We start from the raw sequence: 17,319 nt of genomic DNA, 5'->3' as shown, positions 1-17,319 counted from the left end.
CGAGTGGACCCTAAGAGGCTTACAGAACCTCCACAATGTTGCCATTAGAAAGGTTCTGGGAAGAAGGAGACATTATCAGGGCAGTTCTAGATTCTAGAAATATTTGCTAGGGATGCTACCATTAGTGGGCCTGGGAGGACATCCCATAGATTTTTTAAAAATCAGTTTCTAAGGAGATGATAGACTCCATTTCCTCCTCTAGCCATTGAAGTACTGGTGCTTTTAACACCTTCTAAAATTGGTGGTTTTGTCAAAAGTCCTAGTTGTCTTTCCCTGGCTCCAGTGTGCTTTCTATAAAGTAGGGACTGGATCTGGGATTTCATTGCTACAGAGAATTCTTAGCTCAAGGAATTCTATCCACTGATACACGCTAGAGTCCTCTCTGCAACTTAGAGAAGGTTTTATAGTCAAATTATTTTGCATTGAGTATATTTTGTATTGAAAGGCAGCTGTGGATGGGAGCCGAGACGACGGGCCTGGACAAAAGTGCAGCTCTGGGAGGCTGGCAAGCTACTTACCCTGCCCCCACTCTGCTCATCCTCTCCCTCCTTGTTCTAACATGGAAACCACATCCCAGCTGACATGAACTAGCTTGGAGTGTTCCCAGATTCTAAAAAGAACTGAAAATTTTGGAACCTGAAATCTCTGTTTTTTTTCCAAACTTGTAGGTAACATTTGTTAAATTTCTTTTTCCCCCACTTCAGGCTAACACTTGTCTATGCTGTAGAATTTGGAGCATCAAAACACTTGTAAATGGTGTAGAATTTGGAGCATCAATTTATGGTTGAAAGGTTCATCCTAGAAGCCTTCTAGTGTGCTTTCCTCATTGGCAGGTGCGCTCATTGAGGCAGGGGAAATGGCAAAAGTGGAACTTTCATCCAGTCAGGGCCTGCTAACTCCCTGTATATTCTTTCTATAGCTGCACACTTGTATGTACCTTTACACACTTAGACAAACACACATACACACACACACACACACACACAATAGCAATCCCACTTTTGGAAGCTTCTCTATCCAGAAGCATTTCCCTTCTTGCCCATCATTTGTGGAGGGCAGAGAAGACAAGTATTTTTACCCAGAAGTCACTGCTCTTGTTATCACCAAATTGCAAATGCCTGCCTTTCTTAGAAAAAAAAACAATCATCAGGGCTTTGCCTTCCCCCTGAGAACTTCAAGGGTGGGAGAGCTAGTGAGAAGGTAGGAGGGGGAATCCAGTGGTCTGAGATGAGTAGTTTCTGATTAGTCCCTAGTCCTACTGGCCAAGATCTCTGTTCTGCTCATTGATATCACTCTAGTATCACAAAGTTCCCATTTGCTGCAATCTTTGTGACATGAGATGTTCTGGGGAGACTGAGGGGGTGAGAATTAGGCCTTGGGGACCAATGCCAAGCAAATCAAGGGATGCTCTTGCTTTCTGATTCAAAAGCCATCTGTTAAAGGAGAACATGTATTGGATGAAAAAATGAAGCAAAATAAAGTCAGGTTACTGCTGATATATGAATAAAGGCCCTGAAAAATTATTCCTGCTTGTGTTCCATGCTGAATAGTGTTTTCCCAAATACGTTGCTTCCTGAAGAGGGTTCTGGGAAATGAAAAGAGAAAACATTTTTCCTTTTCTGTGTAAAGATAGATGCTATTTGTCTGAGGTTCATTGTGTCCTGCTTTAGTGAAGAGCTTTAGAAGTAAGGTGCAAGAGTCTAGAAGAGATTCAACACAATTTAGCACTTCTTAGCTGTGTGCTCCCGTGCAATTTTTAAAGGGTAGGTTTCAGAAGGTGGTAGGATATATTTTCTACTGCTCCAGACTCAGTCAGTAAGCTTGCATTTACCACCTACAAGCTGTGTGACCCCGAGTCCATTGAGAAAGCAAGGGGACCTAGTGGGTAGAACACTAGATTTGAATCCAGTGAGACCTGGGTTCAAATATCACCTCTGTCACTTACTAGGTACAAGCATAGGAAAGTCCTTTAACCTCTCTCTGCCTTAGCTCCATACATCATGGGCCCAACATGAGACTTAAGTGAGATAATGTTTGGAAACCTGGGTTAGTGGTGGTGGTGATCTATAACAGAAGGAACCCCAAAGAGAAACAAGTATGTATAATCAACTTATCTCAGAGAGCCCTCCCTGCATCAGAAAGGGGTCCAAGATTCTTGTTCCAAACAATATCTAGTTTGTAGGATTTTCTCTCCCTCTTCTTTATAAACATTGAGTAATAACTTTCCACATATAGAAATTATTTATTTGAAAAAGGCTTAAGGTAAATAATCTCTCCAGCATTTTGATTAAAAAGGATCACATAGAAGTGAGTAGAACCAGGTGAACATTGTACACAGCAAAAGCATGATTATATGGTGATCAATTCTGATGGACGTAGCTCCTTTCAACAGTGATGTGATTCAGCCTGTTCCAGTACTCTTGTGATGGAGAGAACCATCTGCACCCAGAGTGGGAAGTGAGTGTGGTTCACAGCATAGTATTTTCACTCTTTTTGCTGTGGTTGCTTGCATTTATTTCTCCTTTTTTCCCCTTTTTGATCTGATTTTTCTTGCACAGCATGGTAATTGTGGAAATATGTATAGAGGAATTGCACATGTTTAACATATTAGATTACTTGCTGTCTAGAGGAAGGGATGGAGAGTAAGGGAGGGAAACATTGGGAACACAAGGTTTTGCAAGAGTGAATGTTAAAAATTATTTATGCATATGTTTGGGGAAAAAAGATCACTTTGTCAATATCTTGGATTCACTCTAAGAGCTGCAAAACACCCAGAATTAAGGGTAGGCAAGTGGCCTAGGGTGCTACAGGTAGCAAGGTCACAGAATAACTCTTTTTTAATATTGGTTTTAAAAAATAAAATAAATAAGGATATAGACTTGACTTTGTAATTTCATTTGTAATTGAAGGTGAATAAATTCCCTCCACTCAGTTTATAGTCCTAAAGAGTTGCCTAGAACACTGAAATGCTAAGTCACTTATTCAGTGGCACATAACTTATTTTGTATTCATGATGGCTCTTGGCTTCAGGGCTTTTTAATTCTATTTTCTATTCACCAAGCCATGTGTCTATCATCATCATCATCACCATCATTATTATCATCATCATCATCACCATCATTATCATCATCATCATCACCATCATTATCATCATCATCATCACCATCATTATCATTATCATCATCATCATCATCATCATCATCATCATCACCATCATTATCATCATCATCATCACCATCATTATCATCATCATCATCATCACCATCATTATCATCATCATCACCATCATTATCATCATCACCATCATTATCATTATCATCATCATCATCATCACCATCATTATCATCATCATCATCAACATCATCATCATCATCATCATCACCATCATTATCATCATCATCATCACCATCATTATTATCATCACCATCATTATCATCATCATCATCACCATCATTATCATCATCATCATCACCATCATTATTATCATCATCATCATCATCACCATCATTATCATCATCATCACCATCATTATCATCATCAACATCATCATCATCATCATCATCACCATCATTATCATCATCATCACCATCATTATCATCATCATCATCATCATCATCATCATCACCATCATTATTATTATCATCATCATTATCATCATCAACACCTTCGTTACCATCATCATCATCATTCACGTACCTTTTACATGTCAGAAAATGCTGTTTTCCATAGGGTTGAGTGGTATCATGTTGCACGTATTAAGTCTGACAGTTTTTTTTTTTTGGGGGGGGGGAAATAATCAACACACAAGTAGTGTAGTTTTCCACCCTTTCAGCACACAGAAATGGCCTCCCCCATCTATAGAATATGTGACAATGGCTAGAAGCACACACATGTTTGTGGATATATTTGTAGGGTCACTGCCACCAAAGAATGCCACATGGAAAATACCCGAATGGCACAGGTTCAGAAAAAGGTATGGATGAGCCATTAAGTGAGAGAAAAACACGCTGGAGAACCCATGTCATCCTCTGGTGCACAGTGGAGGAGGTCCCAGCCATAGCCCTCAGCATGTTGAGTGGAGCCTCTGGGGAGAGTTTATGGGATAAAGCAGACATAGTTCCTACAAGTCTGTGTGATGGTGGCAGGTGGGGACTGTGATCTGTACTAAATGAAGTGCTTCCTGCATTGCAGAGTTCATAGATCCAAGTCTCTGTCTCTGTCCTGAGTAGCCATCTAGTCAGACCCATACCCATTCCAAAACAGAATATCTTCTACATCCCTAACAGGAGGCCATTCAATCTTCCAAAGTCCCTGGCTGTTAGGTTCTTACTAAGTGCTAATGAGATAATGAGATATTAGGTTCTTAGTAAGTGCTAATTCGGTACTTGACAATTTTCTAGTTCTGGCCTTAATGGGAGTTTTACTTGTGAATTCCTAGGGAAGAGCCTGCATGCTTAGGAGGAGCAAGTTCATTGATTGAAATAATTTTTCCCAGAAGCCCTTGCATTATCCCATGCCCATTCTCTGGGAGAATAAAAGAGGGCAGCTCTGGAGGAAAGAGAGAGTTTTGTCTGGACGAGACTTGAGGCTGCTCTCTGCAGGAAGGGAAGTCGGCTCTCTACAGGAAGAAGAATCTGTCCGAGAGATTTGAGTTGACACAGCAGATCTCCTCCCAGAGAGCGATCGGCAGCTTCAGGAGACAACAGCATATTACACCTGGCAATGCCATAGTGCATATAATGCTGAGCTTACAGTCAGGAAAATGAGTTTAAATCTAATACTAGACTTGTACTAGCCTTGTGACCATGAACAAGTCACTTAGATTCTGCCTCAGTTTTCTCAACTGTAAAATGTACTTTCTTTACAAGGTAGTTGTGAGGATCAAATGAAATAATATTTGGAAAATGTTTAGCAGAGTGACAGGCACAAAAATGCTTATTCCTTTCCCCACCTCCTTTCATCTGTATACTTTCAGTGAGGAGATTACTTCTACCTCTAAGACAGCCCTTTGTTATTAGGGAGCACTCACATTCTAAAATGTTCCAACATAAAGAGTGTTCCAAATCACTACTGATCAGAGAAATGCAAATTAAGACAGCTCTGAGATACCACTACACACCTGTCAGATTGGCTAAGATGACAGGAACAAATAATGATAAATGTTGGAGGGGATGTGGGAAAACTGGGACTCTAATACACTGTTGGTGGAGCTGTGAAAGAATCCAGCCATTCTGGAGAGCAATCTGGAACTATGCCCAAAAAGTTATCAAACTGTGCATACCCTTTGACCCCGCAGTGCTACTCCTGGGCTTATATCCCAAAGAAATACTAAAAAAGGGAAAGGGACCTGTGTGTGCCAAAATGTTTGTGGCAGCCCTTTTTGTAGTGACTAGAAACTGGAAGATGAATGGATGTCCATCAATTGGAGAATGATTGGTTAAATTATGGTATATGAAGGTTATGGAATATTATTGCTCTGTAAGAAATGACCAACAGGAGGAATACAGAGAGGCCTGGAGAGACTTACATCAACTGAAGCTGAGTGAAATGAGCAGAACCAGAAGATCACTGTACACTTCAATAACAATACTGTATGAGGATGTATTCTGATGGAAGTGGAAATCTTCAACATAAAGAAGATCCAACTCACTTCCAGTTGATCAATGATGGACAGAAACAACTACACCCAGAGAAGGAACACTGGGAAGTGAATGTAAACTGTTAGCACTACTGTCTATCTACCCAGGTTACTTATACCTTCGGAATCCAATACTTAACGTGCAACAAGAAAATGGGATTTACACACATATATTGTATCTAGGTTACACTGTAACACATGTAAAATGTATGAGATTACCTGTCACCTAGGGGAGGGAGTAGAGGGAGGGGATATTTTGGAAAAAATGAATACAAGGGATAATGTTATTTAAAAAATTACTCATGCATATATACTGTCAAAAATTTATAATTATAAAATAAAAAATAAAAAAAATTTAAAAAATGTTCCAACATTACTCTTAAAATATTTTACCCCCTAGGGTTGCAAAGGAGAAATACAATTCTTCTTTGAAACAACCAAGCAGTACTGAAATATAGTTTTGTTCTCTTTATTGTAAATATCTCCAATTCTTCCATATAATCTTCACATAGTCTTGTCTTGAGAGTGCTCACCATTACAACCTCATCTTCACTAATATCTCTTCCAAAGGTTTTTCCTAAAATGTGATCCTCCACACTCGAAGAACAAAATCCTCCAGAAACAATCTAGCCAGTGCAGAGAAAGAGTCTCTTATCTCCCAAGTTCTGAATACTATTTCCCTCATTGTGTCACTTAAAATCTTTTTTCTTTTTTGTTTTTCATTTCACAGAGTTGACTCCAGTTAAATCCTCCGAGATTTCTCAGAACTAGCCAAGGCATATATGCGTACATACAGTGGTTTCTTCTGTAGACTCATAGCACTGCCACTCTAAGATCACTATTGCAGGTTGAATCCTTTGGTAGCCACTTCCCCTTGTGCTCTGCTCATTGTGTGGTACAGCTTGTTCATTATAGTGTATCCTACCTATGACAGTAATCTGGTGTCTCTCCTGACCAGGAGTGGCTAAGAAGCTAAGGGGAAGGTACAAAGATCTTTCCCACAAGGGGAACAAAAGCCATCACATGAAGTTGGTCATTAGCTTCATTTTCAAATTCAAAGGAGAACACATTTCAAATTCTATTTTCCCTATTTATCCATAAAGGCATATAAGTGTCATCTTTCATGGATAAACTTGCATATGCACAGATAAACACAAATAATTTTGTGTGAAACTCAGAACAAAATAAAATCAATTAATTGTAATTATATACAATAATGCTTAGAGCTATTACATTAAATTCACATTAAAAAACTTTTAATATTCAGTATATGTAGAGATATTCATTATATTCAGGAGTATTTATCAGTAAAAACATCAACATTTCTTTCTCTTTTTCTCTTTCTCCTTCTTACCCTCTCCCCCTTTCTTCTTCTTCTTCTTGTTCTTTGTCTTCTTGTTATTCTTGTTCTTGTTCTTTTTTCTCCTCTTTCTCCTCCTCCTTCTTCTCCTCTTCTCTCCATACTCCTTCTCCCTTTTCACTCCTCCTTCCTCACTCCTTCTCCTTTCTCCTCCTCCTCTTCCTCTTTCTCCTCCTTTTTCTTTTCTGTTTCTCTTTAAAAAATACACAAGACACATTTCAGTTTAATCTGCATTAATTCATCTTATATCTAGAAATTAACAAAACAATAAATTTATCTGTTTTGTAGCATTTGCTGATTTCAGAGATTTAAATGCTCATGCATAAAATTTAATATTTGGCTCTTATGAATTATTATAAGATAGCCACAGAAACTCTTGATTATGTCCTCCTTTTGCTGCAATGATTTATTTTATCTGCTTTAGAATTGATCTTTCCACATTTTGATACATACATTAATTTTTCATGATAAAAGCACAATTTTATCATGTTAGAGTATTGAACAGACCACGGATGAGAAGTCCATTTCCCCAGCCTTAGTTTGATCATAGTCCATAAGTTTCCAATGATATTTAAATCAAGTGAGTTTTCAAGCCATCAGGGTATGTTTATCTAGATCTCTTGGGTAACTTACATTTTTGTGACATGTGGCGCAGTGCAATGTTATGATGCACAATTCCTTTTCCATTGAAAAACTTTTAAAATTCTGCAACAATTCTGTTTCTTAGCCTAGCAAAATATTTCAGAGTCAATAATTTTCTTTCTGGGCTTGTTCAAAATAGAAAAGTACTCAAAAATATTTGGGTTAATATTTTATATTCCAATGAAGATGTTCGTTTCTCATCTTGACTATTTTTGACAATGGTTTTGATAAGGCCTTTAATGGAAAAAATATTAGTCAAAAATGATCCTTTCCCAAAAGTTACTCTTCCAATCTTTTTTATTGTTTTTCTCCTGAAAAGCTTCTTTTTTTCTCTTCATGGAAATGGTTAGCTTTCCCCCTATTGCAAATCATCTCAATATTATTCCCACTTCAAGAAGTTTGTGTTGTGCCAGAAATTATGTTGACCCAGTAAATTGGGCTTACAGACTCTTCTGAAAGATTTTGTTTGCTTTTTGAATATTAGCTAGGCCATTTCTGTGAAAATACTTGTTAGTTCTTGGTATTGTTTTACTTTTTTGACCATGATTGATTGTAATTAAGTGTCGCTAATTTTTTTTAAAATGGACTTGATCATTGATATGCTTGACTTCCAGACTCCAACAATTGCTATAATATTTCTAATATCCATTAAAGGGTATTCTTTAAGGGTTATAACTATTTTTTATATTTCCTTGGAATAATAGCTTTTCTTAGAAGCCATAGAATTAAAAGCACAAATAAGATAGCAATATAGTTTGGGCATATATCACAAAATCTAGTATTCATGTGACTGAGAATTAGCTAGAGGTGAGATTTGGTTTTATATGTTAAGTTCAGATGTTCTGTCTCATTCTTGTGTTCATAGAAGCACACGTTTATAGCCATTATTGTCACAAAATAAAATCACACCACAATCTATTTTGTGCCAAGTAATTCACATACCCCATGTATTGTTTGTCATATTCAACTATGCACAGAAGCAATAGAGCATATTTACAACATCCAGACTCAGCTACTACAATAAAATTAATGCTCATTGTTGCAGAAGACCCAGGCAGCAATCTCTCATTTATGAGAAAGAACATGTACTATGCAGATTTTATTTTTATTTTTTTCTATAAATTATTCCATTGGCATTTTTATTGGTATAAAGTTAAAACTGCAGATTAATTTACATAATATTTTCATTTTTAATATATATCACATATACATCATTAATATATCACACATTAAAATAGAAATCCCTATTCAATTATTTAAATATTGATTTATTTACTTAAATAATGCCTTATAATTATATTTATGGAGACCATCTATTTTACCATACCATGGATATCAAATGCATTTTGTAGTAATTTTAAGTTATATTTGGATTTACTTATTTTCTATTTCTATAGAAAATCTGATGAATTATGGATTTAATTTGCATTCAGATAATTTGGTATGTCATCTCTTTTTTCTTCTTATTTGGTTAAGGTAGACTATTATTTTATCCATACATTGAGATGATTCCTCCTCTTTACCATTTTGTGTGCATTTGATTTTTTTTCCCCTTGACTAATTGTTCTATAAACACTCCAAAAATCATATCAAATAGTTATAATGAAAGTAAAGATCCTTTACAACACCTAATCATAAAAGGAAATCTTGTTTTCTATTGCAAGTCATCCTGGCTTTAGCTGTTTTAAATTAGATTTTTAAATTTCATATTAAAGAAAGATCATTTCATGCTAATGTGATTTAATATGATTTTAAATTAGATTTTTAAATTTCATATTAAAGAAAGATCCTTTCATACTATGCTTTTTATTATTTTTAAAATGATAAATGAGTGTTGAATTTTATAACTGTTCATCAGTGAACATGATAATATGATTTAAAAAATTTATTAAAATTATTTTGCTTTTTGTTTCCCTAAGATTCTACCATTCTTGTCTTCCTCTTTTTAATCTAGCTTTATCTTTTAAAAATATATTATTTATTTTAGCATTCTTCTAATTTGTTTTTGATGTAAATTTTAATCACATTTTTAATGTGATATAATTTAATAAATATTTTGATAATTTATTATAGTAACTTTTATTGTATGATTTTTAATTAGTGGGAAATGACTTGGAAATAATTGGAATCATTTTTCTTCTTGAGATAATTTGAAATAAATATTCTTAAATATTAACATTAATCCAATAATTAATAATCATCATAATAAAATAATAATAATAATAATGAGGATGATGATACCAGCAATGTTGATTTTATATATGCTATGCAAAAATAGCCATATAATATTCAGAGATTGTAAAATCCTTAAAAAATGGTAACATAAAGGCTAGCAATCTGAAAGTTAATTAATGAATAAGCACTTTTGACATGACTGCTATGAGCAAGACACAGGCAAGAGCCCAATGCAACCTACCAATTTTGTCACCCTGAGCAAATCAATGAAGCTGTCTGAGTTTCTGTTTTTTTGATCAAATAAGGACAGTGATATTTAAATTTTGTATACTACTTCTTATTATTGTTATTATTATTTATCCTTTAAGTGATAATTCTATTTAAAAAATTTTAACTAGTTTTCATTTAAATCAAGAAAACTAATTATTTGTTAAATCCTAATCTATAATAATGCAATATTCAAACTTGTGAAATGATCGTTTGCAGGTTTATTTTCTATAAATAGTAATCACTGAGCTAAAATCCAGTATAGTGGAGTTCCAGCAATACGTCAGAGAGAAGAGCCACAAGAAAAATTTAAAATAAACAATAACAATTATAAATCTTCAGGAAAACAGCTTAAAAAAAAGACAAAAAATGACAAAACATGGAAACAAAAACAAAATTAAAAACAATTTTTTAAAAAATCTATGGATTTTAGAAAATTACAGAAAAGAGAAATAATAAAAATAACATACTATAATCAAGAATTTTAAATTCCTTTAATGATTTTATTGATCACTAATCCTGAAGTGTGTGGAGGAATAAGAAATGATGCTGAGGTAACAGTAGGAAGTACCACTTAGGACAAGGCTCTCTGGGAAGTAAGGATTCCAGGAAGTACAATTAGAAGTAGATTTGGGGGACTGTCTCTGTAAAGCTATGGGATTAGGAGATGGGATATTGTGTATGGGAAATAGCACATTGATTAGAAAATTGGAATATTGACTGCATGAAGAAGAATGATATGCATCATTCTAGAAAGTTATACTGAAACTCAATTAAGAAAATCTTCAAATGTCAAGTAGAGGAGATTATATTGTATCTTAGATCATGTGTTCCTAATATTGGATACATGAACTTAAAAAATTCAGATAACTAGATTTTAATAAAATTATTTTTGTAGTCTATTTTAAGAAGAATATTAAGGTATTATACTGAAAAGGGAACAAAGGCTTCAAAGGCTACCACAGCATAAAAAAGATTAAGAATTCTATCCTATAGAGCACTAGTCCTGAAATCAGGAATATCTGAGTTCAAATTTGACCTCAGACACATAATACTTCCTAGCTGTGTGAGCCTGGGCAAGTCACTTAACCCCAGTTACTTCAGGAAGAAAAATCTCTATCCTAGAATCAATATGGAACCACTGAAATTTCTTGAGTATAGGTAGACTGATGCTTTAAGGTTATCAGTGTGGTGGCTTGGTGAAAGATTTGAGAAAGGAGATTGTTACTATTAAATTATTAAATAAATTATTAAATAAGATACTATTATAGTGGTCTAGGAGACAAGTAAGTACCTTGGATGATAGAAAGATGAAAAATGATGAATCTCTGCCCTTAAGAAGCTTTCATTCTATTGTGAGTGAAGGGATTCCAAAGAAGTATAAAGTAAATAGTGAATTGCTTCCTATAACAAAAGTTCTTGTCCTTTGTTTTGTTATGCTTTTATCAAATTGGATTAAACTATTATTTAAATAGCTAGATGTCTTTGAATGTAAGAAACTTAAGTATAAGGTCTGAAGAGAAAAGCATAGTCTATTTCAATAGGGATGCAAGCCAGGGATTGGATTACCCAGTATAAAAAAGAACAATCTATTGGTCCACTAAACAATTTGGATCCAAGAGACCCATGACTGTTAATCACCCAGCATTCTACCCCTGACAAACTACTGCTCCACTCTTAGTCTTGTCATCCTATGATAATACTCTATGCTTCTGTAGTTCAAGTTTTGTCTATCTTCCAGCAGAAGTATCTTTTTGGCAGTGAGATGGATATAAATAGACCTGCATCTGCTCAGAATCCCATCACACAGAATATCACTTGTTAAGAAAACCTGGTCATCACAATTGTGAGGTCAAGGGGGATAAAAGATGGACATGTGTGACAGGTTGAGAACAGCCATGTATTCTGTGCAGCTGTGAGTATATTTTCTCCAGCTGTTACCCTTGCTGGGAGCTGTTTGCCTCAAGGCAACCATTGCCATGGACTTCTGTGACAGTAATAATCTGATCCCCTCTTAACCTGAAGTATCCCTAGAGTTTCCAGATTGCTGGAAAAGATTACAATAGAATTAGAACTCAGTGATTCTTTACAGAGATAATTTATGAAACTTTTTTTTAACTTTATGCTCTTCCCTCCCTCTATAGTGCATGGAATCCCTTCTGTACTTGACTCTAGATGAGTTTTCTCCACAGTCACAGAGCCTTAATAATTTGCACAAAACAGATGCTTTGGCAGGAAAATAGGGACTCATGGGAGTATATAGGTATCCATTTGGGTTGGAAGATTGGCCTAACCTGGTTGGTTTATTCAGGGCCAGGGAAGTTTTTCAACTGGTCCAGAGTGGGCTCAGTGTATACTTGTTCACCCATGTGGTTCTGAGGTTCCTCTTGTATCTTGTCAAAATATTCTCTCACTCTGCACCTTTTGAGACACTTTAGACATGAAAGATCCAGTCTTTTGCCTCTGTAGGAATGGTTCCACTTATCTTGTTAGTTTTCTCAAGAGAATCCTCAAGAGTGATCCTCAGGAAATTAGCATGTGGATAAATGAAAGGCCTTTTGGTCTGGGATCATGAAAACTGGTCTTGAATCCCTTTTCTTTCTTCTCTTTACCATGTAAGGTGCTATTGATAAATAGGGGAGAATCAGCACTAAAATAGGAATATATATATATATACACACACATATATATACATATACACACGTATATATATGTTTATGTATATCTATATAGATATATATATATATAGATGTACATATATATAAGCATATATATGTATATGTATATGTATATCTATATCTATCTATCTATCTATCTATCTATCTATATATATATATATATATATATATATATGCATAACAGCCATATGTGTAGCTATTCTCTGCTTGCTTTCCATCCAAGCATGTATTGAAGTTTGATCAGCCTGCTTCTAGCCATGATAGTAATGGAGCATCTTCTGATGCATCTAGGAGCCAGTAGTTGATTATCTGATCAATTAGATTTGAGTATTCATGAGAAGAACCATGTTCTTGGCTAGCCTCTCTGCTTCCTTTGCTTTCCTGGCAATGAGAAGGAGAAGGCAAGAGTTTTAACCATTGCTTATGTAAGAAAGCCCTAGTATGTCTATACCTACATGATATAGATAGTGTATAGATATAGATATATAGATTATATATAGATAATAAATATATAGGTACTCTATATCTGCAAAATCCTACTGCACCGCCATATTCATTGTGATGCTATTTGACACGTATGTGAATTATGGAATACTGTACCATAGGAGCAGCATGAAGATTTAAAATTGGACATATATTATTTTACTTGAAGGGCCCCACAAAGTATATCTGCTGCTAAATAGCTTATTCTATTTTTGTTATACTTCATTGACGGCTTTGGAGAAAATACCTCTAGGAGTGATTTTAATTACTATGCAGATAATGGAGTGCCATGGTAGACATAATTTGGCTGCGATATATTATCCATGAGAAAACTTGTAGGAAAAGTGGAATAAAATATCTCATGAGAGGAAAACGATGTGACAATATCGTGACAGGAAGACCAGTGGATGACATGCATGTTCTGTGGAAATTCAGCAAATGTCAAGTGATTGAGAACAGAGGTTCTTCATGTAGAGATACATGAAGATTGTGGCTAGAGATTACATCTTTATTATTATCAATATCTAACTGAAATTTAGTATTTTTAAAATTATGATTAGAGACAACTCTGATTCTGAAAAGTGATCCATAGGTTTCATTAGGTTTCTGCTAAAGATCTCCCTGATACCAAAAATGGATAAACACCTCTAAGCTAAAGAAATGTCCTTAGCAAGTTTCAGAGGAGAGTCCTCCAAGATAAAGTTTGGATGGGTTGAATTTTACCCCACTGCACATTGCTAAAGTCATAAATACCTTGACTGTGTCGACATTTTGACCTTAGTACATATCTAGACCAGGATTTTGAGACATGGGATCTGTTGCTATTGTATATGATGAAAACTGCATTTAATAAGTGTTAATTTGTTTTTGGTGATCCTATGCTTTTCTGCATTTTCTTTCCTCTCTCTTTAGTTCTGTTTTATTATTTGTGAGATAGTTGGACTCAAAGCCTCTCAGCAATTTGCTAAATTCTCTCTGCCTTCATTTCTTCATTTGTAAAATGAGAAGAAAGAAATTGGACTCTGTAGCCTATAAGGTTTCTTTAAACTCTAGATCTCTGATTCTTTGATCATTCTCTTATTGACAAAGGAGAAATAGGAAAGTGATTCAGAAGGGAAGTTTGCTATTCCACAAATTTTGTTTGTAAGGAATAAAGGAAAGAGGAAGAAGGCAGAAAGGAAAGGAAGAAAGGGAAGGAGAAGAAAAAAAGGTGGGATGGGAAAAAAGCAGGGAGAGAATGAAAGAGGGAATGGAAAAAAGAGAGTAGGAGGGGGAAAGTAGAGAAAGGACAGAACAAATTAGGAAGAAAGGAAAGAAGGAAGGAAGGAAAAAAGACAGATGGAAGGAAGGAAAGAAAGAAAGGAGGAAGGGAGAGAGGGAAGAAGGGAAAGAGGAAAGGAGGGAGGAAAGGAAGGAGAAAGGGAAGAAGGGAGGAAGGGAGGGAAAAAGAGAGGAAGGGAGGAAGGGAGGGAGAAAGGAAGGGAGGGAAGAAGAAAGGAAAAGCAGTGAACAGTTTCAGCTTCAAAAAGCCCTAGGGTTTGATAGGGCATGCAATGTTTATCAAAGATTTGCTGATTCCTTCTTCATCCTGGAAATGATGTGGTTAGATTGCATATTCGATTCCACTTAGGTTTTCATGGTGGGCTTTACAGAAAATATCCATAATGGTGATTTATGTATCATGGCTTTTCATTGTAAAATTATGCCAATTTACAGTGCTATGAATTTCTCTAATACTCCTCTTATAGAGAAAGTGTCCCAGGGAATTTTGTGAATTATGAATAACCTTTTTCCCACTGGACATTGTTCTTTTTTCTCTCCATGTATAATAGGATAGATCATTAAATCAAAGACTCTGTTTTTCTATGTTTGAAACCAAAATAAAACGGCAGCATAAGAGCACAGTTTATTGCCTGGCATTCAGATATCAGAATACCTGAACCTTTTTTTTTCAGTTATATATTAGAGAAAAATATAAAGGCATAGATGAAAAGATTATCAGATTTTTAGAGAATACATAGATGGGTTGCGCTAGCATATTTGAGGCAGTTTGGTATAGTCAATGGAGTATTAGGATTGAAGGTAGGAAAACCTGAGTTCAATTCCCACCTCAGGCATTTCTTAGGTGTGATTCTGGGCAAGTCACTGGACTTTTCTCAGAGTGTTTCCTCATCTGTAAAATGAGGATAATAAGAGATGATATGAGAATTAAGTGAGTGCTTGGTAAAACTTAAAGTGCTACAAGGAATGATAATTATTATTCTTGTTATGGTTATTAATTATGATAGAATATCCTTCCCCCAAAAAAAACAAAAACAAATTACAGGCCAGGGAAGTTAAGTCAAATATAATGAGATAAAACTGAATAAGGATAGATACAAACTTTTATACTTGGATTAAAGAGATGAGAAATCAGAAGTAAAATAGAACTATATATCTGGAAAAAAATGTGGGGATTCTAGTAGATTGAAAACTCATTATGGGTCAAAATTATGTCCTGATATGCAAGAGAACTAATGAAGCTTTGGGTGTAATGAGGTGTTCACTGTGTCCAGAATGAGAACCTATAATCCCATTGAATCCTGTTCTTATCAAATTATATTTAAAACTTTTTTTTAAACCTTTGTTTATAAAACTTTTGATTTCCAGGTTCTTCCATTTAATAAACCAATTGTGAAGTTTATATAAACCATTTCCATAAAAGTCATGTTGTGAAAACAGAGAGAGAGAGAGAGAGAGAGAGAGAAAGAGAGAGAGAGAGAGAGAGAGAGAGAGAGAGAGAGAGAGAGAGAAAGAAAGAAAGAGAGAGAGAGAAACTAAGAGAGAAAGAGAGAGAATGCTTCAATTTATATACAGACCAGTTCTTTTTATGAGTATGGATGGGATTTTTCATTGCTATTATTTTTTATACAGTATATTTCACTTTGCTTGAGTTCATGGAGAATTTTCCAGGTTTTTTTTTCCCTCAGATAATTTTGCTCCTCATTTCCCATAGGAAAGTAATATTCTATCATAAACACCAGCTTATTCAGCCATTCCCCAACTGATGGGCATCTCCTCAATTTTTTTTTTTTTTTTTTAAATTTTTTTTTATTATATATATATATATTTTATAATATTATCCCTTGTATTCATTTTTCCAAATTACCCCCCCTCCCTTATTCCCTCCCCCCGACGACAGGCAATACCATACATTTTACATGTGTTACAATATAGTCTAAGTAAGATACATGTGTGTGAATATCATTTTCTTGTTGCACAATAAACATTAGAATCCGAAGGTACATGCAACCTGGGCAGACAGATATTAGTGCTAACAATTTACATTCCCCTCCCAGTGTTTCTTCTCTGGGTGTATCTACCTCTGTCCATCATTGATCAACTGGAAGTGAGTTGGATCTTCTTTATGTTGAAGATTTCCACTTCTATCAGAATACATCCTCATACAGTATCGTTGTTGAAGTATACAGTGATCTTCTGGTTCTGCTCATTTCACTCAGCATCAGTTGATTTAAGTCTCTCCAACCCTCTCTGTATTCCTCCTGCTGGTCATTTCTTACTGAGCAATAATATTCCATAACTTTCATATACCACAATTTACCCAACCATTCTCCAACTGATGGACATCCATTCATCTTCCAGTTTCTAGCTACAACAAAAAGAGCTGCCACAAACATTTTGGCACATATATGTCTCTTTCCGCTCTTTAGTATTTCTTTGGGATATAATCCCAGTAGTAGCGCTGCTGGGTCAAAGGGTATGCACAGTTTGATAACTTTTTGGGCATAATTCCAGATTGCTCTCCAGAATGGCTGGATTCTTTCACAACTCCACCAGCAATGTATTAGTGTCCCAATTTCCCCACATCCCCTCCAACATTTGTCATTATTTGTTCCTGTCATCTTAGCCAATCTGACAGGTGTGTAGTGGTATCTCAGAGTGGTCTTAATTTGCATTTCTCTGATCAGTAGTGATTTGGAACACTCTTTCATGTGAGTGGATATAGTTTCAATTTCTTCCTCTGAGAATTGTCTGTTCATATCCTTTGACCATTTATCAATTGGAGAATGGTTTGG

The 17,319-nt window shown here is 35.3% G+C and overlaps 1 protein-coding gene across 3 annotated transcripts in view; it reads left to right on the top strand.

The window, feature by feature from the left end:
• The window catches only part of CACNA2D3 (calcium voltage-gated channel auxiliary subunit alpha2delta 3), a 1,031,774-nt gene that overhangs the window by 316,692 nt on the left and 697,763 nt on the right, over positions 1-17,319 (top strand). The gene's annotated exons all lie outside the window — the stretch shown is intronic.

Source organism: Sminthopsis crassicaudata, chromosome 1, assembly GCF_048593235.1.
Source record: "Sminthopsis crassicaudata isolate SCR6 chromosome 1, ASM4859323v1, whole genome shotgun sequence".
NCBI classification, from domain to species: domain Eukaryota; kingdom Metazoa; phylum Chordata; class Mammalia; order Dasyuromorphia; family Dasyuridae; genus Sminthopsis; species Sminthopsis crassicaudata.
This window is presented reverse-complemented; position numbering and strand designations above follow the sequence as displayed.